We start from the raw sequence: 26,220 nt of genomic DNA on the forward strand, positions 1-26,220 counted from the left end.
CTCCGTGAGTTTACCCAGTTATTTTCGGACAACAACTTTTTTGACTGAAGAAAAATGGCTCGGATGACTTTCACTGTTGAGAAAGCACAGAAGATGATTTTGAAGAGTGGTTCGGGGGAAGAAAGTGTCGCTTTTATCCATTGATTCGATGGAGGAGGACGCTTTTTTGCGCGGAGAGGATGCAACGCTCGACATAAGTACATTTATTTACAGTTTACTCTTTTATTCTATAGATTTTTATAATTCCGTGATTCAGTAAATTACAATTAACATTTGCTTTGGTAACACTTGTATTGTGGTACATTGGGAAAAGTTCCGTATCGCCTTTGTCAAGCTTTGAAGTGTGCAAAGTAATGCAGCACTTTTGGCTTTCACTTGGGCAAAGTTACGCGGGGCTTTGTTTGGGCAAAGTTATGCGGGGCACTTGTCGGCCTTGTTTGAGCAAAGTTATGTACAGTACTTGTCGGCTTTGTTTGGGAACAGTTATGTGGGGCACTTGTCGGGCTTTGTTTGGGCACAGTTATGCGGGGCACTTGTCGGGCTTTGTTTGGGCACAGTTATGCAGGGTTAGGGTTAGAAACAAAATGTTTCTTATGACCCATAAGTGGTAATGCATTTAGAAAGAAAGACGCTATCCCAAAACACTGCTAGTTACACTGCGGCCATTTTGGATAGGTTTTGGATAGGTTTGGCACAAGTCGTGTGAATAAAATATAGATTTTCCTACAAATGTGTGGTGATGATGTGTGACAAATTGTTACTTATGACCTATAAGTGGTAATGCATTTAGAAAGAAAGTTGCTACCCCAAAAACACTGCTAGTTACACTATTGCCATTTTGGATAGGTTTCAGATTAGTTTAGGTTAGGTTTTGGATAGGAAAGGCTCCCAGTTGCACCATTTGCTCTTTCCTCCGTAAAACCTGTTGGGCTGCATCAAATGATATGAAATTGGGCACACATGTAGAAAACAAGCTTGGGAACCAGATTTTTAAAATTGGACCTATTCCATCATGTAGTTTTTGAAATATTTACAAAAATCCAAGACACAAAGACAGATTTTGTATTTTTCCAGCTGTTTTTCTTATATTCGCATGTCCATAAATTATACACAGGTTATTCATTTCGTTATTGAACTTCCTACAATCAATTGTAAAGGGGTCAACTTTGATTTTAGGTATCAGGCATGTGTCTGTGACTTTTATATCTGAAGTTACAAGGTAATTATTCCAAAGAGGGAAGAAATGCCCCCCCATGCAAGGGGCCCCTGGTTCACTCCATAGGGTTAATGTCTCATACGATGGTAGGAAACAGGGCTCTTGGGCCGTCGCTTCACCAGATGCTGCTGGTGGCGAGTCGTGTTGAGCAAAGTAAACCGCATCATTTTCATTATTATTAGCGTTGTTGATGTTGTCTATTTCATTTAATAGCGCTTCGGGTATAGGAGGGGGTTTTGTTCCGTCCATACCTGCTGATTCAGGTCTTGCGTAGATTTTCTCTTGACCGGTCCGCACCGTCTCTCTTGTACATAAAAAAAACAGAGAATACCTATTATTTGAATGTTATTTTTAATGTATAGCGTTTATCACATGTATAATGAAATCATATACTCACTATATGGAGTTTTCTATCCGCAGCGTCTCCCGTAGAAAAAAAAAACCCAGAATAGCTGAATCTCTAAAAAATAAATAAATAAATAATTAAAAAATTATAGTTATTTTAATGTATAGCGTTTAGCATGTGTATAAAAGAAATAATATACTCACTCTATGCATGTCCCGTGTAGTTTTCTCTTTCCAGTGGGGTACTTGTGTCTCTTTACCAAAGGATGGAAACCCTGCTCGGCGTACTAAAAATATCTGCGGTTGGTTACTTCATAGGATTCTTTAAGGAGAAATATACGGCCTGTCAAGTTCTATCTTTATCCCCGTGAGTCTGTTAATGTGAGACTTAAATGGGATTCACTAATTACCAGTATTACTTAGTAACCTGGGTTAGAAGGCTCGTCCACCGAGCTGCGTCACCAGGTAATGTAAACAATTGGTATCGAAGCCCCCCTCACGGCCGATGAGAGAGAGTCTCGCGATGTTTCAGCCGAGTTTGAGGTTCAGAGCGTGTAGCAAGATCGCACAAAGGCAGGAACTTATTGTGGAACACTCAATGACGGAGGCTAAAGTTGTGTAAAAGACATGCATTTATTCCTAGCTAACACTACAACAAACATAAGACAGACATTACACCTAACACAAACAACAAACACGAAATAACAGAATAAACAAACAATGTAATTATGAAAATGCAATGATCCGATTTAAATGAGTAACCTTAAATGGGAAATACTGTTCTGCAAAGCAAGCACAGTTTGTGGAAAAACGACCCTAAAGTCTTATAGCAGGTTAACAGAACAGCTTAAGTTGTTAGAATGAAAGGAAGTTGGTTTACTTGGTTGAAGAGTGGGGGGGGGGGGTCTTGGCAGTTGATGGCAGAGCTGCTGAGCCGATGGCACTCAGGAAGGCACGGCGTTTGGAGCAGCGGAGTGGAGCCCCTTTGGATTCTCTCTCCTGGTGAAGCTTTGTCTTGGGTGCTGTTCTCTGTTTAGCTGGGCCTTCACCGGAGGGTTTCTTGTGGGCTTCTCGTCTCCCGGGCTGATGGTTTTTTCTGTACTGCTGCTGGGTGTTCTCTACGCTTGATGATCTGTTTGCCCCGGCTGATGTTCTTCTTCGGGCTGGCGGTTATTCTCTGCGCACCTTTGTTCTGAGGTGCTAGATTTTTATGGTCTAAAGTTCATGAATAGGGATGACCAGGAATTCGACTCCTGGCCCAATTGCTGGCCATCCATTTGGTGGGTTTTCGGAAGGGGGTCTGTATCAGTCCTTTTGGGATTTATGGCCCGACTGATTCTCCCTTTACTGATGATTTTCATTAAGCTGTTATAACTTTTGATACATCCACTTTTATGGTAATCACTGACCAGATTTGGAATCAGGGGTGATTAACAATCAGTTTGACACCAAACATGCCATACCAGCTTCACAGGTACATACCTCATACCATCTGTATTAATTGATTAAACAATTAATTATTTTATCTATGTGACTGATTCACATCAGTATAGGATACAGGTGTTTTGGGTTGCACCTCAACAGATGTTACACTTTGTGCAGACATTACATAAAATATTCATATTACAAACAGCACATCTTATCCATAGATAGGCATGGCCATTAGTTTGTGGTAATATCAATATAAGTTGCACATCTGGACACAACATATCTTGGTTGGCGTGGCTTATTCTAATTGATCTTCTCCAAAATGGATAATGTACACCTTAATTCAGTTCTTTTTAATATAGTATGTTAGAACACAGAAACTTGGTAACGGTCCACCAAGATCAGATAAGGACCACAAAGGAATGTTGGAAGAGAAGGGGGGTTTTTAACAAAGAAGACTCTCTAAAAGTTAGGACACATTGGTTACACTCACTTTCCAGATTCTTCTGGTATACCATGAGAACATACATACAATGGTAGCTATACCAATCTATTTATTTAAATTTATATGTGTTCAAGTGCAAAGGGGTAAAATAGGTGATACTCCGTGAACATGGTTATAAGGGTGGCACACAAAACACTAAGATTGTCTAAGGACACATACAAACATAACCTATCTGTATATTGAGACTAGTAGTCGTGAGTAGATCAATATACACGGTATACAAAAGCCAAACTTAAATGAAACTTCCTTTAGGGTGTTCGTCTGTTCAGTGAATGATATGTAAGGCAGAATGTATGGGGAGGGGGTTGTGTGCCAAGTCGAGGGACCCCTGTCCATTAGGTCCACTCTGCTTGTCTGTAGGTCCCTAAATCTTTGGGCAATAAAAGTTGGAGTGCTGGGCTCCCTTGTTATCTGTGTGTGTGTGTTTATGTGTGTAACCCCCCTTTGGTGCCTCTCGTACCAGGCTCGGCCTTGTCTCAGGCCACCTGGAATTTAGGCCCTGTGATATGTGCATGTGTGATCCTACATATCCCCCCTTTCGGCTGATGATGGCATTGCCATCATTCAGGCGACGGAAGTTGAAACAGGATCACCAACATGCGACGAGGCATTGTTGACATCCCATTGTTTGGCACTCTGGGTGGCACAGTGACAGGATGGACAGGGAGGAGGCGCAGGGGCTGGCGCCTGGCTTCTGCGACCGCGAGGAGTGGTGAATCCTATGTCGAACAGGGTGCCAACGGCTGCTGCTGCTCCCAGCAGGGTGCTCAGGAGCCTCTTGGGCCGTCGATTGGACTCAGCTTGGGTCACGGTCACTGGGTTACCGAATACTCTCTCTGTGTGGGTACAACAGTTGGTAATCACAAGACCGGGCTGTCCCCGGAAGACGGTGCCAGGCGGAGGTTCAGGGAACGCCGTGTCAGACTGGAGCCTCAGCCTCCTAGGCAGAGTAATGCTAATAGCGGGGGCAGCATCATCCTAGTAATAGGGGGTAGAAAATAAAGACCAGATTAGGATTGAGGGGGTGAGTCGAGACTCTGAATGTTGTGCACACCGGTGCAAAAGGGAACAGGAGAAAGAAATAGTGGGCAACAATTCTCGGCCAGAGAGCAATTTCAAAGAAACAAACAGGACAAAAAAAATTGCAAAACCGGATCCTCTTCAGTAATTACCCGGGCACGCGTGAGCCACCCCAGGTCCTTACCAAAAACAACAACAAAATAAAATGAAAAGTTATCAAAACAAAGAAACAGATAAACAAAAAAAATTAAAAATATGAAAAGGTCACCCAGATATCAGTAGTCAAGCCCACCACCTTAGTCTACCCTATCTGTGACCATCTTTCCTCCCCTTTCTCTTTGGTCTTTCTTGTTGGGGTTTTGGAGGAGATTTCGGCTGGAAAAGTTGTCCTTCTTTTGGTTGGAATGTGGTTCATTCCACGCTGCTGGCTTCATCTTGAGTGCCTCGTTGGTTGTTTTGGCATTGCGGTGTCCTGCACAGGGTGCGTTGTGGGCGTACAGTAGCATGACCCCCCTTTGTGCCTGAGGGACCACAAGCCGTGGTGAAGTGTGGGCATCAGGGACACCAAGAAGTACGCCCTCGGCAAGATGAAGAAAGGGTAAAGCCATCATCAGATGATGGAGGTCAGGAAGGGATGCCTGATCAGTTGTGGAGATCGAGTTAGCAGAGAGGTCGCGGAGGTGATCGCAGACCTTGTTGGGCACAGCATCAGTGGGCTGGAGGGAGATGATGTCAGAGTTGGAGACCTGAGGGGAAAGTTCCAGCAGTGAGGCCGCTGGCGGCGAGGCAGGTGCTTGGCTGTGGCTGCGGGTGACGACCTGGACAGCATGGGTGGGTGGGAGGGAGCAAAACTCCCACGGGTCACCATGTAGTGCCCCTGCTTTTGCGAGTGCGTCTGTGCGGTCATTGTATGTCTTGTCAAGTCCTGGGAGTCTGGAATGACCGCGAACCTTCTTCCAGTAAGTATGCATGTTTTGTGCAGTAATGAGAACATCACATGACTGCAGGAGGTCTTGGTGTTTGACTGGCTTGTTCCCTGATATCTTGAAGCCATTCCGTGTCCAGTGAGGGAGATGGCACATGAAGCTGAGACGTGTGTAGTTGGAGTCTGTGTAGATCAACAGGTCCTTTACTTCACGTTCGGAGGCCCTCTCCAGGGTGATTAAGATTGCTGCCAGCTCTGCGTACTGCGATGTGTGAGGACCAAGCTTGAGCTGTTGTTGTGGGACGAGGTCGTCATTGAGCTACGGAATGCTAGTTCTAGCTTTCAGGGTCCCCTGATGGTTGAATGAGCACCCATCTACATAAATGGTGATCATGTCTTGACAGACATTTTCATCAAAGAAGTGGTGTTGCGACGGTTCCATTGGTGTGGGCGTGTCCACAATGTTGGGTGCTGCTGGTCCCTCCTGAGAATAGCTGTGACAGCTGGGTGACAGTACTGCGTCAGGCTGGGCAGTTATGGCATGGATTGTCAGGTGCTGGTCATCAGCAAGCTCCACGTGACATACAGTTCCTTTTGTCACTGGTGGCTCTTCTACTTCCATGGTCATTACCACATCTGTGACTTCCATGCCTTGGGGCCACATGCCTTTCCTGATCTTGGGGCAGAAGGATCCCAGGGTAGGGTCCTGCCTGCACAGGAAGGAATCATGATCCTGGCATGGGCCTCTTGAGTCAAGACCCTGATCTCCAGCTGCGTTCTCTCCATGGTGTGGAGTGAGGTCTGAGGAGACAGCCAGGGTTTGACATTCCCATGTGGCTGTGTCAGGTGTCCACAGTGGCAGCGGTTCTCTAACTTGAGCCCAAATTTTCTGACGTTGGAAGTCTAACAATAGCTCGAACCGGTTCAGCAAATCTTTCCCAATGAGGAATGGAATGGACTCAAGTTGGGAAATGTATACAGGGTGCATTACATTCATGGGGCCGATGGACAAATTGAGGGGGATCATGTGATCCATCCTGGTGCCCACTGGTGAATATGCCTGCACGTCCAAAAAGCATTTCCTCGGCTGGAGGGTTTTGTTCTTCTGGGCGGCTAGGTGCTGCACCTGGTAGAAGAGACTGGCTGACATGAGGGTGATATCTGCTGCAGTGTCGATGAGGGCCTCGAGGGTGAGAACATCTTCCAGGGTGATGGAGAGGTAGAATTTCTTGGCTACCCCCCTTTCCATCAGGTCACCCAGAAGCTGTGGCACAGGGGCCTGGCCTGGAATTGGTGAGGCGTCGCCACAGTTGGATTGGTGCTCTGAGTCAAGGCACACAACCAGGACAGTTCCCCTTGATCCCCTTGATCAAGCTCTGTGTTGGTGACGGCAACATCAGGTGCTCTTACTGGGCATGAGTCAGTAGCACTTTCTGGTTGAGGTGGGACTTCTTCGGTTGTTCCAATATCTCTGGTAGGGAAGGCCGATGGCTGTTGAGTGTCATTTGGGGCTGACCTCTGAGGGAGTTTGTAGGCATTGTCTGGTGTGGGTTCAGGTGAGGGTTGTGGGGTCCTGCGTGATTTGTGCTTCCGTCCTAGTCATTTTGGATCTTTCTTCCGAAAGTCCTCTTGACCCTTGAGGGGATGCTGAGTAAAGAAATCACGCAGCAACTGTAGTAGATTAGACTCCTCTTCTTCCTTGGTTCGTCCAGGCCTTGAGTCTGGATTGTAACCTCTCCTTCTGTCTTGCCAGTTCTGTGGTGGATTCCGTCGGGAACTTGGGGGAGAGCTTGGCTTAGGAAACTGGTTTCCCTGTCGGTCTCTCCACTTGTTCCATGGCTCCACTGGTCTTAGCTTACCCTTGTTAGGATAGCGCTGTGTCTCCCACCAGTCTGGCTGAGTCTTTGACTGCTGTGGGGGCGCACCAGGGTAACGCTCACTGTGGCTTGCTGCTCTCCAACCTCGGTCATGGATTGGTGGATGATGAGGAGGGTGGCCACCTTCCAACGCTAGGTTGCGATCTGTAGTGCCAAGGTTCAGCACTGCCGGAGCCTTGGTTGCCTTCTCGGCTGCTGTTCTTTGTTTGTGGTACGCCTTAATCGCCAGGTCTCGCAGTTGTTGACTTGTCATGGTGCGGGGACAAGCCATGAGCCCCAGGTAGTGGTTAATGGTTGGGTGGAGGTTCCGAAGGAAGAAAGCCTTGAAGTTCGCATCTTCTTCCATGTCTGGCTCATTTCTGGACCCAAAATATGCCTGACGAAGGCGATTGTAGTAGGCTTGGGGAGCTTCTTGTCTGTTCTGTTTAACATCGAAGGCAACGGCGATACCTTGTTCTGACTCAGGATCAGCAAACTCCTGAGTCAATGTTTCGTGTAGCAGCATGGCGTTGGCTTTGATTCGACTAGGTTGTCGATCCAGGAAGCTGCGGACCTCCAGACTAGATGTGATCCTGATGAGGTAGACTCTGTCCTCATTGGTCACATTGTCCAGTCTTTGGAGGTGGAAGTCAATGTCTTGGAGGTAGGCATGAATGTCGTGGCCTCCTCTGGGATTCGGGGTGAACGTGTTGATATTCCGAGCTACTTTATCAAGCTCCTTTGTGATAACCCGGTGCTGGTGTAACGTTCGCTTTGGTAGGCCTGTTCCATTTGTGGTGTCTTCTCTGAGAGAGACCTTCTGGGTTCTTGTTTCCTCAAGGTCTGGTGAGGGGCAGGGAGTTACCTCGTCCCGTGTGCCTTGGGAGCGACCGCACTGTTAGAGATGACATCGGTCCCATCGCTGATTCGTAGGGTGCCTCGAATTCCAACTTCATCTCATATGCTTGCTTCAATTCCTGTCTCACCCGGTCAATCTCTTCTGTGTCAGCCCGATGTTTCATTATGGCATTGGTGACCTGTTCCTGGGAGCTGATCAGTTGGTGATTCATCTTGTGCAGACATCTCTGTGCCTCGGCCAGATGGTTTTCCAGGGCCTGGATCCGACCATCCTTTTTCTTGAGCTCCGTGTGGGCTCTGTCCAGCAGGGTGTCGGCCTGGTCCAGTCTGTCTTCGAGGTTTTCTCTGGTGGCTCTGGCTTGCAGTTTTTGCTGGTCAGCTTCAGCTCTGAGCTCTTCCAGGGCATGTTGAAGCTTTTTGCTGGTGTGAGGCATTTCGCCTTCTTCCGTCTCCTCCTCCTCATGGGGTGGAGAGCTTCTCTTTTGCAGTTCTTGCTCCAGATTCCCAATGTGATGCTGGGCCTGGGCGGCATCTCTCTGTGCCTCTTCCAGTAGTCGTTGGATGTTTTCCTCCTGCTGCTTGAGTGATTGCACTCTTTGTTTGAGGCCGGACGTTTCCTCTTCGCTAATCTGCAGCCTGGCTAGGAGTTTGTGTGCGAGGGAGCCGAGTATTTTGATTAGCTCCTTACTCCCGCATTTCTGAGTGGGTGGTGTGGCCATCAGTTCGGCAATGTCCTCCTCAAGCTGGTCAGCTCCTTTGGACCGTGTGAGATCGGCCTTACCGGGCAGGAAGTCAGAAGTCACAACATCCAGCCAGGTACCCAAATCCTTCCATTGGTCAAGGGGGCTTTCTCTGAGGGTCATGGTGACTCGGTCAACTGGAGGGTGATCGCAGAAATCTGTTATACTCAGGCTGGGTGTTGCCGAGGTGGGAGGCCTAACACCTAAATCTGGGCGAACAAATTAAACCAACAAAATAAAATAAAGTAGAACTGGGGCTTGTCAATGGGTAACTGGAAGGGTGTAGTGAACTACGGGAATAGTTACCCACGACAAAATAAACAAACAAAAATTGTTCCCTGGGAGAAGTTGTTGCAGGTTAGAACAGTGTGAGTTACTCTAGGGCCTGAGAGATGCCCTAGTGAGGGGGAAAGGATAAAGCCTTATCCTGGAAATTGCAGATCTGTGGCTACTGACAGTGTCAGAAGACCACATGAGAAGTTGGGAACAGGAAATGAGAAATAACAGCTTCTAACCAATGGTACTACATTCAAACGTAGCTTGCTGTTGCAGATCAGATTACCCCTGGGTTGGGCTCTGTTGTACAACTCCGCTTTGACCAGACGGGGGACCACTAGCAGGTTCTGCTTTATTTGTCCCTATATGAGGTGTTGCGGTGTTAAGCTAGTCATGCAGTTAGAGAGGTTTGAACGCTGTCAGGGGTCCCTCCTGAGTAGGGCACGTCCCACAAGCTCAATCCCAGCCAAGCAGGCCCAAGTCTGGCTCCCACTCCCCCGATCCCCAGCAATGTCAACTTGGAAGGGGGTGTTCTGTACGCACAACTGAGACAACCCAGGTGGGGCTCAGCTTATTGGCAGCACTGCCTGAGACCTGACTCGACCAAGGCTGGCAAAATAGCCTTCAGGTGTCACCCACCCTAGTGAGAGTCCAAGCTAGGGCCGTTCTCAGAACTCGCCCTAGACGAGGTCCTGCTCAAAAGTTGTAATGACTGCCTGAGGTACCTGTCAGCCTTGCCCTTAATGAATCAGCGGGTGCAGCCGGGCTGGCGCGCTTTTGGGCGTCCAATTGCTGAGAACTCCCCTTCGGTTCTGACAAACTGTACGATCGTAAGCAGTGACAGCAGAGCAACAGGCAAGCTCAACCAACAGAGAGCGAATGGTAAGCACCCAGCACAGGAAAAGCTCAACTGATCACGTCCAAAACCTCAACGACTCCCTGATGTGATTGCATATGTAACTGGTTTCTGTGATTAATAATTGTTGAACTTCTATGCAAGTCTCCTTGTTGGGGGAGAGGGAGTGAATGAAAGCATAAAATGAAATAAAACCTTTAACACTAGAAGCGCCGCCCTGGTTTGACCTACTTAAAGCGCGGTTGGGCGGTCAAATGACCGCTAAGTCTTCAGACAGGGACACTGTTACTGACACATAATGATCGCTAGATGGCGCCTCTTGCACTAAGAAAATAATTTGGTTATAAGATCAGGGTGCGTTCGGCCAGTGAGTCATTCATTTCTATGTTGATAGTCTCCGAGTCGAATGAGAAAATAATCTGAAAAAGTCTAGTTTCATAGTATTTGTTTTTAGTCTTTATTTTATGTCTTTGATAATGTGAAGGTTTGTCAGAACTTTCTTTTGTATTCAGATTCACCCACTTCAGAGAACTTTGAGGAAATTGGATGAAGAAATTTATTTAGGCATTATACTGAATAATCTATATGATCTATAATATATGAAGGCTTTGCACTCTATTTGACGGTATGAGAAAACTACATCGGTTCGTTCGTTCATACTGACAACGTTAAAGCATTAACATTAAACATTAAAACATTAAAAGCGCGGAAAGCAAGAAAGTGGTGCGTGCGGCCGCTCGATAAGAACAGGATCAAAAATTTCAGCGTGTTGTGATTTATTGTGTTGTGAGATTTTATTTATGTATTTTTGCAACAAGCACTGATTGAGATATTGACGTTAGTTCACGCATTCAAAAATATTCAGTAACTGCGTTGCTTGAGACATTTGCGTAATGAATTTCCTAACAGTTGCTTGTGATTGATAACTGATTGTTTTCCATTGAAGACCTCAGAGAATATGTAAAACATAGTAATTCTTTTTTTGGTTTATACATTCATACGGTTTTCGATTTTTAAAAACAGTACATAAGCTAACAGGTTTCCCAGTGCATGGGTTGTTGGTGCCCTCGCAGCATAGCGTCATAATCACGGACGCGGAAAGTACAATCAAGGCTCAACACCTAGCCTGCGAAATATCCAACATCTAACACCTCCCAACCCCCTCTCAACAGAGTGACGCAGTCTATTGTTACTTTGAATGATTTAGCCGAAACCAATTCACATAACGAGTAGCCTTCCACTATCTATATTATGAGTCTTAGCTGAAACTAATTCCACAATGTAAACAAAAAATGTAGGCGCACATTGTTAATGAATTAATATGCATTGCATTTTATAAAAACGATGTATGCTGCGATGGATTTTTGTGAAAAGCCGTGTGGAAGTGTACTCTTTTACAGTGAACAGCGCAGGATCTGTATTTTTACCAAGTGAATCACAGCACGAAAACCACAAAACCTCTTTTTGGTAAATCAACAGCTGTATGGAGTGTGTATTTACAGTAAATTCGTCAGAAAATAAATATCCTGTGTGTCTAGATGCAGTTACACCTTTACACAGCCTGCCCAAGCAGGGAGTGTTGTGCCTCCGCCTCGCCGTTTTGTGTTTCCATTTCGTCTGGAGAGACATTCGACCGACAGCCCAGAACAGCAGCCTAGGTGTGATCCCAACCCCCTCCTAACGAGGCAGCATTCCAAGCATAAGTTTGGTGTGGAAAGCAGGAAAGTGGTGTGTGTGGCCGCTCAAGGAAAACGGGACCAAAAATTTCAGTAGGGTACATTGCTTGTGACATTTGCGTGGTGAATTTACTAATAAACAGCTGTTTGTGAGCTGTTTGTGAACGTCCGATTGTTTCCTACTGAAGAAAGTGAAGACTGTGTAAAACACAGTATTTTTTTTTAGTTTATACTTCCTTAATATTTTCCTTAATTCGAATTTTAAAACAGTACATAAGGTAACATTTTGGCTTCCCCGTGCATGCGCAGTTGGTGCTCTTGTGGCACTCATGGACGGGGAAAGTACAATCAAGGCTCAACACCTAGTCTGCCGAATAGCCGACGTGTAACACCTCCCAACCCCCACTCAACAGAGTGACACAGTCTATTGTTAATTTGAATGACTCAGGAATGCAGAAGTTCCCTTCAACGTAGGCTGATGTTTTACAAGTGGCTTTATCGTCTTTCAAAGGCTTATTTTTTATTTGGCTTACATTTCTGGCAGATGTCATAAGTTTTGTTCCCTGACTATCTGCCGACTTGATACAGTGGAGAAGTACTTTCTTGCAGCTTGATTTGCTGACTAACTCCATTCAAGTTCCCTTCAAAATAGTAAATTTTGCTCAGGGAGGTGCATTCTTGGAGCATTTGCCACAGACAAATCTCTTACATTTCTGGCAGATGTAACAAGTTTTGTTCCCTGAACATCTGCCAATTTGACACTGTCTCCTTCTCGCAGACGGGGAAGGAGTTTCAGGAAAAGCATACATTTTTCTTTGGTTTTGCCTAGTATATTGTTAGTGTGAGTTTTCCAGCCTTCAGCACCTTGGTGGAAAATCTTTCAGACTGTGCCTGTGTACATGGGAGCATTCCTCGTCTGTTATTCAACAGCTCCGCCCATGCTGTCATTATCACCTGCCCATTATCACTTGCCAATTGCCCTCAAATGATGTTAGAAGATGTTAGTTAGATATTAGAAATGACTTAGAAAATGTTTTTGAATGCGTGAAACTAACATCAATATTTCTGTCAGTGCTTGTTGCACATGCTCGAAAATCATAGTCGGATTTTTTTATCTGTCCACTTAAAAATGCGTAAAATAAATAAACTAATTTAAAAATAACATCTCACAAATAACACAATAAGTCACAACATGCTACTTTATTTTTTCTCTCCGAAGGCAGATTTTCTGAAGTGCGCGACAACATAAATAACTCAGTTATAAAAATAAGTCAGACACACTTAAGGAAAATATCATTACAAACCTTATTGTGTCTTTTTTAAATATACCCGCTCTCAACAAACACAAACGTCCGCTTTTATATGAAATAATTAAAATAATCAGCTTATACGTTTCTTGATCGCGTTCTACCGATCGACACGCCCTCAAGCGCGACTCGCAATTGATGTGCCAATAAGAAATAATTAATAGCTCTCTATTTATTAAACTGAAAGGAATTTGTGAATGACTTTAATACATTTATATAGCCAACACTTGTGCCACTTGTGTCTTTGTTTCAAAGTATACTGGCTATTGACCAATTTGTGATTTTTTACATTATTCTAGCATGTTTTAAAAATAAGTTTTTACAAAATGTGTTGCTGAAATATACAGAAAAGTAAGAGTATGTCAGGGTATCCTCAAAAATGCATGCTGAAATGAGCCCTGTTTTCAATTTTTGGTGCATACAGGAAAACGAATGATCGGATACTGAGCTTACCATAGTCTACACACAAACTATCAGAATAATATTAGTTATGTACATAAATGTGTATATTAATTATCCACTTTTCAAAACGTTAGCATTTACCATTGCTTCTGTATAATATTGGCATGTCATGACGTGATCGTAGTAATCATTCGCACACACACACAAAACACGTGTATAGATGATCCTTGCGCCATCTGCTGAAAGAGAAGAGAATGGCAGCTTTGGAAGCAGGAAACAGCATGACCGAACGCGCCGCTACCCGCAATTTCGCACAAGTATGAGCAAAATAGCTTTGAACTAGCTTGTACCGTTGCGATTTTGAAAATTTAAGGGTGTTGGGTGATACAACACACAATTCTAGGAAAAGTCATGAAAGGAGGGCCCTGGAGTTTGATCGAGTGCAAAGTTTTTTTTTTTTTTTTGGTCGTAGCGGTCAAATGACCGGCGCTCGGCGCTTCTAGTGTTAATAAATCAAAAAGGTAAAACAGAAATCAAACCAAATTAATTGTTTCTTATTGTTTAATTGTAAACATCAATTAGTTATACAGCAATAACCTAATTAGATGTTAATGTGTTGTGATCAAATTGATTTGGTTTGTGAAGTTGATTCCTGCTTTCAGGCAAGAACCTGTGTGTCCAATTATGTGTGTTGGTATTACCGGTGTTGACCACTAGAGACCCAACTCAGATGTTGTTATACTACTTCTTTCAACTTTGCCAAGACGCTTCCAAAGTCGTTCACGCTCGGCCTCAGGTGGTATCAGTGAAACACATGAAAGCCAGGAGGAACAACAAAAACCCACAGGTGACCATCTAGTACTAACAACTTGAGGATTCCACAGGGTTCATCAACCTGCTATGCCAGTCAGTCAGAATTGAGAAAGCACTCTGGATGGAGTGCAAAACGTCTTCTATGAAAAACAAAGTCCAGTTGCTATTACATAACCCTTTTTAGGGTTAATTTATGACATTGATATGATCGACAAATTCAGTTAATTAGTGATAATTGCTACTATAATTTTTTATGTTATTATATTCTAGAACATTTTCGGATATTAAAAAAAGTCAGCCATTTTGTTTTGTTTACATTTCAACTGTTAGAAAAGATATAACACCATGGCTAGGTATTCCACAGCTGAAGCTCTTCGACACATTCTGCAAGAGGATACAGTCGGAATGTGCATTATATGACCAGTCCCCTCTGCTGCCCCCCCCCCCCCCCACTGCCGCAACCCCTTTAACTGCACTATCTCACTGCGTAAGCTGTGCAAGCATCATTCAGTTAACTAATAAATGTATCTTAACTTTAGTTAATTGAATTTGAGCTTGGTACCATTGAATTATATATGCCAATGGATAGGGGTGCAACTTGAACCCCAAGGACCTGGAACGTAACTTTCTGACAAGGACCCATTGAGGGTTAAGGAATAATCAGTGCAAGTTCACACTTCATGTTAACTAATTCAAAGTTCAGTTCATCCAGAAAAAAAAATAATAAACTCACGTTCATACTTCACCATTTTAAGTGAGAGCTAACTCATTTTTTTGCCGGTTTCAACTAAGGTTTTTTATGCCAATATTATGTAATACCTCTCTTTAGTGCATATAATAGCAACCTATACATTTTACATAGACACACCCACAATATGCAAAAGATATGAAAAGAAAAAAAAGTGATGATGTGGTCTAATTTTTTGAGATTGTAGGGGGGGCGGGGGGTGGACTAACACATGCATGGATGCTGAGTATTTCAGTCCTCTATATTTACTAATTCATGCTTTTGGAAGACATGGAGCTGATAGTCTACGTAAAAGTGAGGGGCTGTTGCTGCCTTACCTGTGCAATTTCATTCTGGATAATCTTTTTTAAAAGTAATTAAAAAAAAACATTGGACTTAGAAGTTAAATGTCAAAGTAATGTAAAACTAATAGGATTTACCTCAAAATTACACAGAAAAATGCTAAAATTTTAGAATTGTCATAAATCTTTAAATTATGAATTACTTTTTAAATTACAATTAAATGTTGTGATTTTACATAAATTTGTACATAATTTGAGAAAGTGGGAAAAATACAGTAAAAATTAAACAGTATTTTTCCTTTTAAAAATGTGAAATACGTGTAATTTTTCATTACTGGCATTATGCGTAAAATAAAGGTTGGTTTATTAATTTAGGGATAATTTCAGTAATTTTACAGAGTTTTGCAGACAGCTTTTAAAAAAGAAAAACTACTGTAAAAAATGCCGGTTATTTTCTGTAAAATTACAATTTTTTTTACAGTGTATCTATCTCCATATACACTCACCTAAAGGATTATTAGGAACACAATACTAATACGGTGTTTTACCCCCTTTCGCCTTCAGAACTGCCTTAATTCTACGTGGCATTGATTCAACAAGGTGCTGAAAGCATTCTTTAGAAATGTTGGCCCATATTGATAGGATAGCATCTTGCAGTTGATGGAGATTTGTGGGATGCACATCCAGGGCACGAAGCTCTCGTTCCACCACATCCCAAAGATGCTCTATTGGGTTGAGATCTGGTGACTGTGGGGGCCATTTTAGTACAGTGAACTCATTGTCATGTTCAAGAAACCAATTTGAAATGATTCGAGCTTTGTGACTTGGTGCATTATCCTGCTGGAAGTAGCCATCAGAGGATGGGTACATGGTGGTCATAAAGGGATGGACATGGTCAGAAACAATGCTCAGGTAGGCCGTGGCATTTAAACGATGCCCAATTGGCACTAAGGGGCCTAAAGTGTGCCAAGAAAACATCCCCCACACCATTACACCACCACCACCAGCCTGCACAGTGGTAACAAGGCATGATGGATCCATGTTCTCATTCTGTTTACGCCAAATTCTGACTCTACCACTTGAATGTCTCAACAGAAATCGAGACTCATCAGACCAGGCAACATTTTTCCAGTCTTCAACTGTCCGATTTTGGTGAGCTCGTGCAAATTGTAGCCTCTTTTTCCTATTTGTAGTGGAGATGAGTGGTACCCGGTGGGGTCTTCTGCTGTTGTAGCCCATCCGCCTCAAGGTTGTGCATGTTGTGGCTTCACAAATGCTTTGCTGCATACCTCGGTTGTAACGAGTGGTTATTTCAGTCAAAGTTGCTCTTCTATCAGCTTGAATCAGTCGGCCCATTCTCCTCTGACCTCTAGCATCAACAAGGCATTTTCGCCCACAGGACTGCCGCATACTGGATGTTTTTCTCTTTACACACCATTCTTTGTAAACCCTAGAAATGGTTGTGCGTGAAAATCCCAGTAACTGAGCAAATTGTGAAATATTCAGACCGGCCCGTCTGGCACCAACAACCATGCCACACTCAAAATTGCTTAAATCACCTTTCTTTCCCATTCTGACACGTTTGGAGTTCAGGAGATTGTCTTGACCAGGACCACACCCATAAATGCATTGAAGCAACTGCCATGTGATTGGTTGATTAGATAATTGCATTAATGAGAAATTGAACAGGTGTTCCTAATAATCCTTTAGGTGAGTGTATATCCATATGCGCCTCAAAGCACTGCTCAGGAACCACACATATTGTGTTTTGTTGTATTTTGTTGCAATGACAATAAAGACAATCTAATTCTTTCTTTGATTTGCAAAACAGAGGATTTTATATATTATTGTCTCCCAAATATAAACTTATACAACTACAAAACACTTTACTAATATAATTCGAATGAAGAATGAAGCATATGGTTCAACATGTTTCATGAATTACTTATATTTTTCACACTGGAGTTCATTTTGGGTATAAGTTGGAATCGTTTTGCCTATTTACAGGATGAACTGTAAATGGTGTAAAAAAGGATTTTTGTCCAGCTAAGAATACTGTCTGCATATGGCTTAATGAGATTATTTAGAAAGTGCATGCATCCATCTCTGGGCAGTTCAGTAGGTAGGTAGCACTGTGCTTTCACACCTCCAGGCTTCTGGGTTTAATGACAGGACTGGGGAAACATACTTGAACGCGAACTTAAATACAAAGACTCAATAAAACACGATAGAAAACAGCTGGCAACATAGGGATTTCACATGAGGTTAACAAGGGGGCGTGGCACATAGGAAGATCAGACATTTGGGTCGTGATCGGGGTGCGACAGAGCGAATGGTCTTCAACAGACCTGGGCATTGAACCATTGCAATATTGTTAAACGACAGTCTCTCAACATATCACACATTCTTTTGCAAGATCATTATAAGATTTGAAAAAGTGATCCAAACTGTTTTTAAACTTGGCAAAAATGTTTAGCAAAATTGGCATTTAAGAAAGATATATTCAATGTACCCAGATGTATTTACTATGAATCTGTGATGCATTTACCATTAAATATTGTGCCTTTAGACCAGGGGTGCCCAAACATTTTCCCTTAGTGGGCCAAAATGAAAATCTATCGGAGGACCGCGGGCCAAATGTAATATTTTACACAAAATACAAACACTAATAGTAAAGTAAAGTAGGCTACTTTTATTTATCAAACAGTTATCTAACCTTCCTTTCTGTGTAAATAACATTAAACAAAATATGACAAATAAGTCATATATAGGCATTTCGAGCACGTCTAAACTTTTGTAATCACATGTAGTGCAAAATGTCAAAGAGTGCATGTCCAACAGCAACACAACAACAGTAGCAACAATATAAGCAAAGACTCATGGGACTTTTTGTAAATTGTTAAAATATGACTATTTATGAAGTGTGGAAATGTACATATGTGCACAGATATACTCTACATTACCCTTATAATTGCTTGTATTTCAATTTTAGTCTTAGATATTTCAAATGTAATCAAAGCACCATGAGTGAGGACTGTATAATATACAGTCGAACCCACTTATCTCGACCTCAGCTAACTCGCCAACCCTATTAAGTCGACGTTTTTGAAGTGGAACCGCCAAATTCCCTTATTGCAATAGCATTTCTCATCGGTTATGTCGATTCTTTTATGTCGCCGAACCCTAATATCTCGAGCACGAAAGAGGGCCAAAATCGCCACTTAACATCGGTTATCTCGATCCCCGTAACTAATCGCCGGCTTTTTAAAATGTATCACAAATGCTAAACAGCGCGTATTCAAATCGCATTCGCATGGTAATTCGCTGAACAACGCAGGTGAAACGCGATCTAGGTAAATCCCCATCAAAACCAAAGCCAAGCATATCTGCATGCGGCAATGACAACGAAGATGAAGAAGATGCGGACGAAGATTTGGAACCAATTCCCTCTGCCGGTGAGGTGATAGAAATGCTACAAAAAATTTGACAGTATGGTTCTTTTGTAGGGGATGGACTGTTTTAGACAGCATAAATAATATCGAAGCATTTGTTTTCAAGCAGACTGTTAAAGGCAAAAAGCAACTAAGCATTTTAGACTTTGTAACGAAACCATATTAACTGCGTGTACGATACATTTCAGAGCTGTCAGAGCGAAATGACTTGTGAATGTAATTTTGACACTGCAGATTTGCTTTTTGTAACAACGAATTACACCCCGCAGGTTTTTTTGTGATTTTGTGAGCGATCTTTGTGTTTGCAGTGTTGGATAATATAATTAAAGGTTTGTATCGAGAATCGACTGTGGTTTTTATTGTATACTGGTAAATCTCCGCTTTTAGTTGGTGCACATATGCCTTTTGTTGTTAGCCGACATGTATGTGCATTTTTATAGCATGCCGATCGCGTCATCAAACAAATCACGGCAACGCCAAAAACCCGTGCATGTACATTATAATTTATTAACGCACATAAATACATTTCAAGCATATCTTAATACAGTATATTGCCGCCATATTGGTTTTCGGTTATCTCAATCATCGGTTATCTCGATGCTTTTTGGCAACCCCCTAGTCCGGCGACATAACCGGGTTCGACTGTATATTAGTTAGGCCAACGTACACTAAAAAGTAAACGCACGGATAGCTACATTGGGATTCTTGCTTTAAGAATTTTTGAAACAAATTTTAGTACAGTATAATTTAAAATTTTAGATATTCATTGGCGGGCCAATCTAAATAGTACGGCGGGCCAACCTTGGCCCGCGGGCCCCACTTTGGGCACCCCTGCTTTAGACAAACACATCCCTATAGTGGCTATAAATCATAAGTGACAAAAAGTGTTTCACAGAAAACTAGAGATAGCTTTTAAAAGGCATTTTTTAAAAAAAACAAAGTACCATTCAGTAAAACGACAGTACAGAGTAATAGGTAGCATTTTAAAAGGTTTTACCCACAAGAATTTTTTAAGCTTTTAAACTGGAAACCATCTTGGTGTAAGTTCTATCAGTGCAAATATTTCTCTGGATTCTAAGCAATGATGGTACAAATAATAAAACCTATGACACTTTGTATTCATGGATGGTATGCGCGGAGAACAAGTTGTAATATAAACTTGAAACAAAACATCAGGATTTGTTTTTGCCAACTAAGGAATTGGACAGACAGACAGAAGCATTAATGTCTCCCTGTCCAGAGGCAGCGGGTCAATAATTGATTAAAAACAAGAAGTGTTCAAACAGCAAAATAACTACGTTTCTCACGTCAGCTTGTAGTCATAGTTTCATTATTAAAGTTAAGATTTACGGTTTATTAAACTGTTATGTCTCTTGAACAAATGTATGTCTCTGTGTTCCCTGTAATAGAAATTTGCTCTCTATGCACATTTTCTATTCCTATTCCTGGAGTGGTGATGGCGGTGCACGCAGTTGCAGCAGCTCAGTGTCTCATCGGTCAATGTCATGTTTGGATGTTTTTGTACGTCTCGTGTTTTGTTTTGTGTACAGTCAGTCGAGCGAACAAGATCTACAGCCGACATGATCTCCTTAAGATCGGAGTAAGTTACCGTGAGAGTGTAACTAGCAAATTTATCCGCTTGCATAATATACCGGAGGAAGTAGCAAGGAGACCGGGAAAGTGAAAGGAGATAAAAGCGAGGCTGCAGGGCTGCAGGCAGCCACTCAAACCATCGCTCCCCAGTCTATTCCTCTCGAATGCCAGATTCCTTGCGAACAAGATGGATGAATTAAGGCTACAAATAGCAGCGAACAACTACATTAAAGATCCATGGATCCTGCTTATCACCGAGACTTGGCTTCATCAACTCATTCCAGATTATGCTATCGAGTTAGCAGGCTACACCTCACAGTGCTACAATCGAACAGTGGACTCCGGTAAGAGCAAAGGAGGGGGGCTCTGTATGTATGTGAACAACAGCTGGTGTACCAACACGGTGATCATAGGCCGTCACTGTTCACCGGACATAGAATACCTGACTGTTAAATGCAGGCCCATATATCTTCCAAAGGAGTTCATTATAAGAGCTGTTTACATACTTGTCCTTGTCCTCCTTTTGTTGGTGTGTCCCCTGCTGTTGTTCCTCCATTGTTTCCATTTCCGTTCTTGGCATCCCTGTTTGTGTCCATGCTCTGCTGTCTGGGTTCTTGTTGTCTTGCTTGATTACAATTTGCAGGCACTACAAATATAATCTTATAAATGTTGAGATTAGAGTCTCTATGATGTGGGAATGCAGGGGTTTCATTGGGGTTTCATTTATAACATCTGAAAGAGATTTTAACTGTCTTTCTAATAAACAGAATGCCGTGTTTTGTTGTTGTCCAGCACATTTGAGTGCTTTTCTCTTGTTATAGGCCTATAACAAATAAATTATAAAATAAATATTTTTTCCCTAGGTGGGTAGTGCGTGGATTATTGCGGAACTGAATATGCACTTTGTTTTCTGTGTAATGTATATAACCACTGAAATAACCACTTGTTACAACCGAGGTATGCAGCAAAGCATTTGTGAAGCCACAACACGCACAACCTTGAGGCGGATGGGCTACAACAGCAGAAGACCCCACCGGGTACCACTCATCTCCACTACAAATAGGAAAAAGAGGCTACAATTTGCACGAGCTCACCAAAATTGGACAGTTGAAGACTGGAAAAATGTTGCCTGGTCTGATGAGTCTCGATTTCTGTTGAGACATTCAAATGGTAGAGTCAGAATTTGGCGTAAACAGAATGAGAACATGGATCCATCATGCCTTGTTACCACTGTGCAGGCTGGTGGTGGTGGTGTAATGGTGTGGGGGATGTTTTCTTGGCACACTTTAGGCCCCTTAGTGCCAATTGGGCATCGTTTAAATGCCACGGCCTACCTGAGCATTGTTTCTGACCATGTCCATCCCTTTATGACCACCATGTACTAGAGGTCGACCGATATATCGGCCGGCCGATATATCGGGCCGATATTTAGCATTTTTTAATGTATTGGCATCGGCCGATATCCGAGTGCACTACGCCGATTTTCAGACAGGCACGTCTGCGGGCAGCCCAGTGTTATTGTTGCTGTGGAACACGTGACCCATGCTGCCTTGTGCAGGACCACAGCCAGAAGTTTTGGAAGAGTCCTGGGATAAAACGGTAAGGCTTAAATTCTGATCTTTCAATGACCTGTTTATTTAAGTAGTTTGCTATGAAATGTTGCTTTAAAAGAAAACGCGAATTACGCTATTGGGAACTGGGGTAATGATAATGAGCCTTCAACCAACTGTAGCTTACAGGTAACATTAAGGATCATTGATTCTAATAGAGTTCGTTTTGTGCGCTTATTGGTGGGCTCACAGACGTTTTTTAATCGTTAAAAATCATTTTAATTGTTAACATTTTAATTATTACCATATCAGCTCGATGTTATCAGTTATGTTTTTTTTCTTGTGTCGGAGAGTTTCACTCTGTGAGTGTGTGGGGCGGAGCAGGCAGCTCTCAAATACTGCAGCGTGTGTGAGTTGCGTTACTCTGCCCTGATCACAGACAGCGCCGTCCTCGGAGACACAGAGCTGCTAAGAACAATGCATGGCGGAGAAAAGTGTTTGTTCGAAAGCGTGGTTACCATTTACTTGAGCTGATGCTGACAATGGTCCTTCTGTGCAACTTTTTTTCATTTGAGACCGGAGATTCAAACAATTTGTCAGACGTCTAGATAAAAAGTGCATGACTTTGCGCAGTTAGTTTCCTCATTAAACATGTCTATCCTTTATACGGGCTTATACGTAGACAACGTCACAATCACTAGGGGCTTATGTTGTCCTTGCATACAAGGCTGTGCAATACGACAGTTATTTTATTTTATTTTCCGGGATCACTAGATTCTGATTGTGAATTTGTCTTTAAGCTATCTGTCTGCTAACAACAGAAACAACATGTTAGTGTACACTACTCATCATACCATGATGCACTTAGTGTTTTTTTTTCTTCAAAATGTATTAGAGTGTAATTGTTTTAATGTGCATGAAATACTGGAATTGTAGAATGAATTGAAGATGAAGGTACTATAATAAAAATTCTAACCTTGCATTTATTCTTCTGTTTTAGTAATTGCTGTCTGATGGCTGAACAAAAATCTAATCCTGTATGGCAGTATTTCACAAAGCCAACACCAGGAAAAGCCAGGTGCAATATCTGCAGCAGACTGGTGAGCTTGGGAGCTGAAGAATGAGTTTGCTGCTAAAGAGATTCTGATGCTGCTATCTTTATTGTTTATAAGTTTAAGTTGTTTATAAGTTGTATTGTGTTTTTGTTATTTAAGTTTATATTTAAATTTACACAAGTCAGTATTCAATAAATGCTAAGTTGAGAAATTTTGTGTATCGTTTGTTATTATTAATGTGATATTTTATCATGCAAATAGAGGGGAAAACGTCCAATTTTCGGCCAAAAAATATCGGCAGCATATATCGGCCATCGGCTGACCCTGACTCCTAAATATCGTCATCGGCATCGGCTATTGAAAAACCCATATCGGTCGACCTCTACCATGTACCCATCCTTTGATGGCTACTTCCAGCAGGATAATGCACCATGTCACAAAGCTCGAATAATTTCAAATTGGTTTCTTGAACATGACAATGAGTTCACTGTACTAAAATGGCCCCCACAGTCACCAGATCTCAACCTAATAGAGCATCTTTGGGATGTGGTGGAACGGGAGCTTTGTGCCCTGGATGTGCATCCCACAAATTTCCATCAACTGCAAGATACTATCCTATCAATATGGGCCAACATTTCTAAAGAATGCTTTCAGCACCTTGTTGAATCAATGCCACGTAGAATTAAGGCAGTTCTGAAGGCAAAAGGGGGTCAAACACCGTATTAGTATGGTGTTCCTAATAATCCTTTAGGTGAGTGTACAACTTATGGTATTTTTAATAAAAATGTTTTTTTTTCCGCACAAAACAGTAAAAGGAAAGCTTGTATATTTTTCAAACCCAACAGGATGTCAACAGAATACAGTATAAAACAACACTTAAATATATTAACTACTTAAACTATAAAATGACAACAAAAACATCATTTGTGACAATAACAATGTACTGTACAGTGAACCTTGAAACTACTACACTAAACCACAAAACACGGTTAAGCCCTTGTCGGCTGTGTTTTTTAAAAACAAATGCATATCTTGAACATTTGAAAACTGAACTAAAAAGGGACAGACAATAGTGTCTTTCTCTTCTTCAGTGTTTTTAAGTTGCTCCAATCATCCAATCCAATCCTCCTCCATTGTGAGGATTCTGGGAAGGACCACAGGAGACTCAGAGTTCATGGTGATCTTGGTACCATTTTCTTGCCCTTTTCAGGTGTGTCATTACTTTTGGTTCCTACAGTGGATTACACAAAGTACAGTTTGTTGAAACAGCATAAAATATGCAATAATACAAATATTAATAAAAAATGTTCTAAGAATAAAGTAGTCACAAACTTCAGAGTGTCGGAGAGATAACGTTTCCTCCTGGGTTGTCATGGGCTCCTCTTCAGACTGTTTCAAAAAACCTTGCATGTCATTGCAGTAAGCAGAAATTGATACATAAACCCAGATATACATAAATTCAAATTTAAACTAACCTGGGAAGGCTCCAGGTGCCTCCTTGGCAATCTATACACTGGGTCAGTCTCTCCTCACAGAAGAGCATGAGCTTCTGCTGTCCAGTGAGCAAATCTTTTTTCATGCCTTATAGTAACAAATTTCCGTTAACTCTGTTCACTAATTGAGCACAACAGCTAGACAATATAATAAAAAATAATGTTTTTTGAGGCAAAGATAACTATACCTTTCCAGTGTCAAATTCTCCAAAAGAAGAATACACCACCATTTCCTAATCTGAGGCATATCATCCTAAATAAAAACAAAATATTATAAAATAAAATAACAAATAAATAAAATAAAATTTCCATAGGAATCATGGAAATCAACTTATAACTGTGTAGTCAAAAGGGGCATCAACAGCAATGTAAAGACAAGCCTGGGACACAAAAGAACAACAAAAATTAATGAACAAGCCGAGCCTTTAAACTCTGTATGACTCAAAGTCATTAATGTCCTACCATCAGCATAAAAATCCCACAGTCATTCATGTAATGTGTCTGTACTAGAAATGCCTGTAACAAAATCAAGAAGTAGGTTAATATACTGAAGTAGGTTAATATACTGTATTTAACCAGACCTGGTTGTAGATGTGATCTACTTCTCCTACCTCCAAATCAAAACCTGTTTTCTCTACCCAGTGGCCAGGCTGGATGGTCTGAGCTATACTTCTGTCAAGTAGAATTGCACATGCAGTTATACAAATGCAAAAAAAATATATATATAGGTTTTAGACCAGGTTTATACTCAGCTCAGCAATGCGTTGCTTTTATGCTACTGTTGTACATAATTGCACACTTAGTTTAGTTCATGTGGAGGATTAAAAGCTAAGTGCAACAGGGGGCTGTTTGAAAAGTTGTTATAGCAGTCTTAGGAACCAGCAATTAGCACAGATAATTACAATTACTACATAATTGTTTAAATAAAACTACAAAAAGTTTTATTTCATGCTTGGGATGAGACACTGCCCCCCACAATATTTGTTGGTAATGATGTCACACATCATGAATCATGTACACATCGTGTTTTATTTGGAGCAAGCAAGCATTGCAGAAATCAAGTATAAACCAGCCGAGCAAACAGATAGGTCAAAGAACGTGACCTGTTTTTTGGAACTCACATGCAGAAAATGACCAATAGAAAGTGGTCACATTAATGATCATGGAACTGGACCAAGGAACTTAAACTCCTTTAAACTCAAGCTTTAACCTCAACAGTTCCATGTACTGGACAGCAGAAAATCCAGATCTTTTTTTATGGTACTGTACATGGAGTCAAGGAAAAAGATCTCTCTCTGTGCCGGCTTCAAAACCTACACAAAGACATTCAACAGGAGCTTAGACAGAAGACATCAATCAATACTGAAAGACCTAGCAATTACAAAACTTATTTCCAGTCTAGTGAAGAATAGTTAATGTTAACATTAACAATATTAATATCTTGTTTTGGCTGGAGATATTTTACTTACACAAAGTACAAAATGCCCAGGAATCCAGATGGGAATGAAAAGTGTCTCCTTGGTACCAGAATCCTTCTAAGAAAAGTTTCACAAAGGTTTAATACAGTTGGAGAAGATAAATATAGTTTAGTTTTCATTTGCAAATGTTAGACTGAAATGTATCTTGTATTAATCCTATCCTTTTCAAGTATTTTGTAAAAGATAACTAACTGTATTTGATTTGTCTATGGTAATAGCTGTTCTACGTCTGTAATAGTGTGTGATCTTCAAACTATACCAGTGCAGACCAACAGGATCCTACACCACACACAGAAAAATAGACTTACAGGTAAGGAGGCCATTGGGTCACAGCTTGTGGGAGGCAG

The 26,220-nt window shown here is 41.9% G+C and overlaps 2 long non-coding RNA genes across 2 annotated transcripts; one reads left to right on the plus strand and one right to left on the minus strand.

The window, feature by feature from the left end:
* The first annotated feature begins 21,716 nt into the window (after window positions 1-21,716).
* On the plus strand, window positions 21,717-23,113 carry LOC140578722 (uncharacterized). Its single transcript, XR_011982992.1, has 2 exons — window positions 21,717-21,896; window positions 22,848-23,113. It is a non-coding gene; the product is annotated as an uncharacterized lncRNA (long non-coding RNA).
* A 1,519-nt stretch (window positions 23,114-24,632) lies between these two features.
* LOC111839787 (uncharacterized) lies at window positions 24,633-25,655 on the minus strand. The gene is made up of 4 exons (XR_002837191.1): window positions 25,606-25,655; window positions 25,007-25,067; window positions 24,858-24,911; window positions 24,633-24,648 (listed from the first exon to the last, which is right to left on the minus strand). It is a non-coding gene; the product is annotated as an uncharacterized lncRNA (long non-coding RNA).
* Between the last annotated feature and the right edge of the window lie 565 nt (window positions 25,656-26,220).

Source organism: Paramormyrops kingsleyae, chromosome 1 (genome assembly GCF_048594095.1).
Source record: "Paramormyrops kingsleyae isolate MSU_618 chromosome 1, PKINGS_0.4, whole genome shotgun sequence".
NCBI lineage: Eukaryota > Metazoa > Chordata > Actinopteri > Osteoglossiformes > Mormyridae > Paramormyrops > Paramormyrops kingsleyae.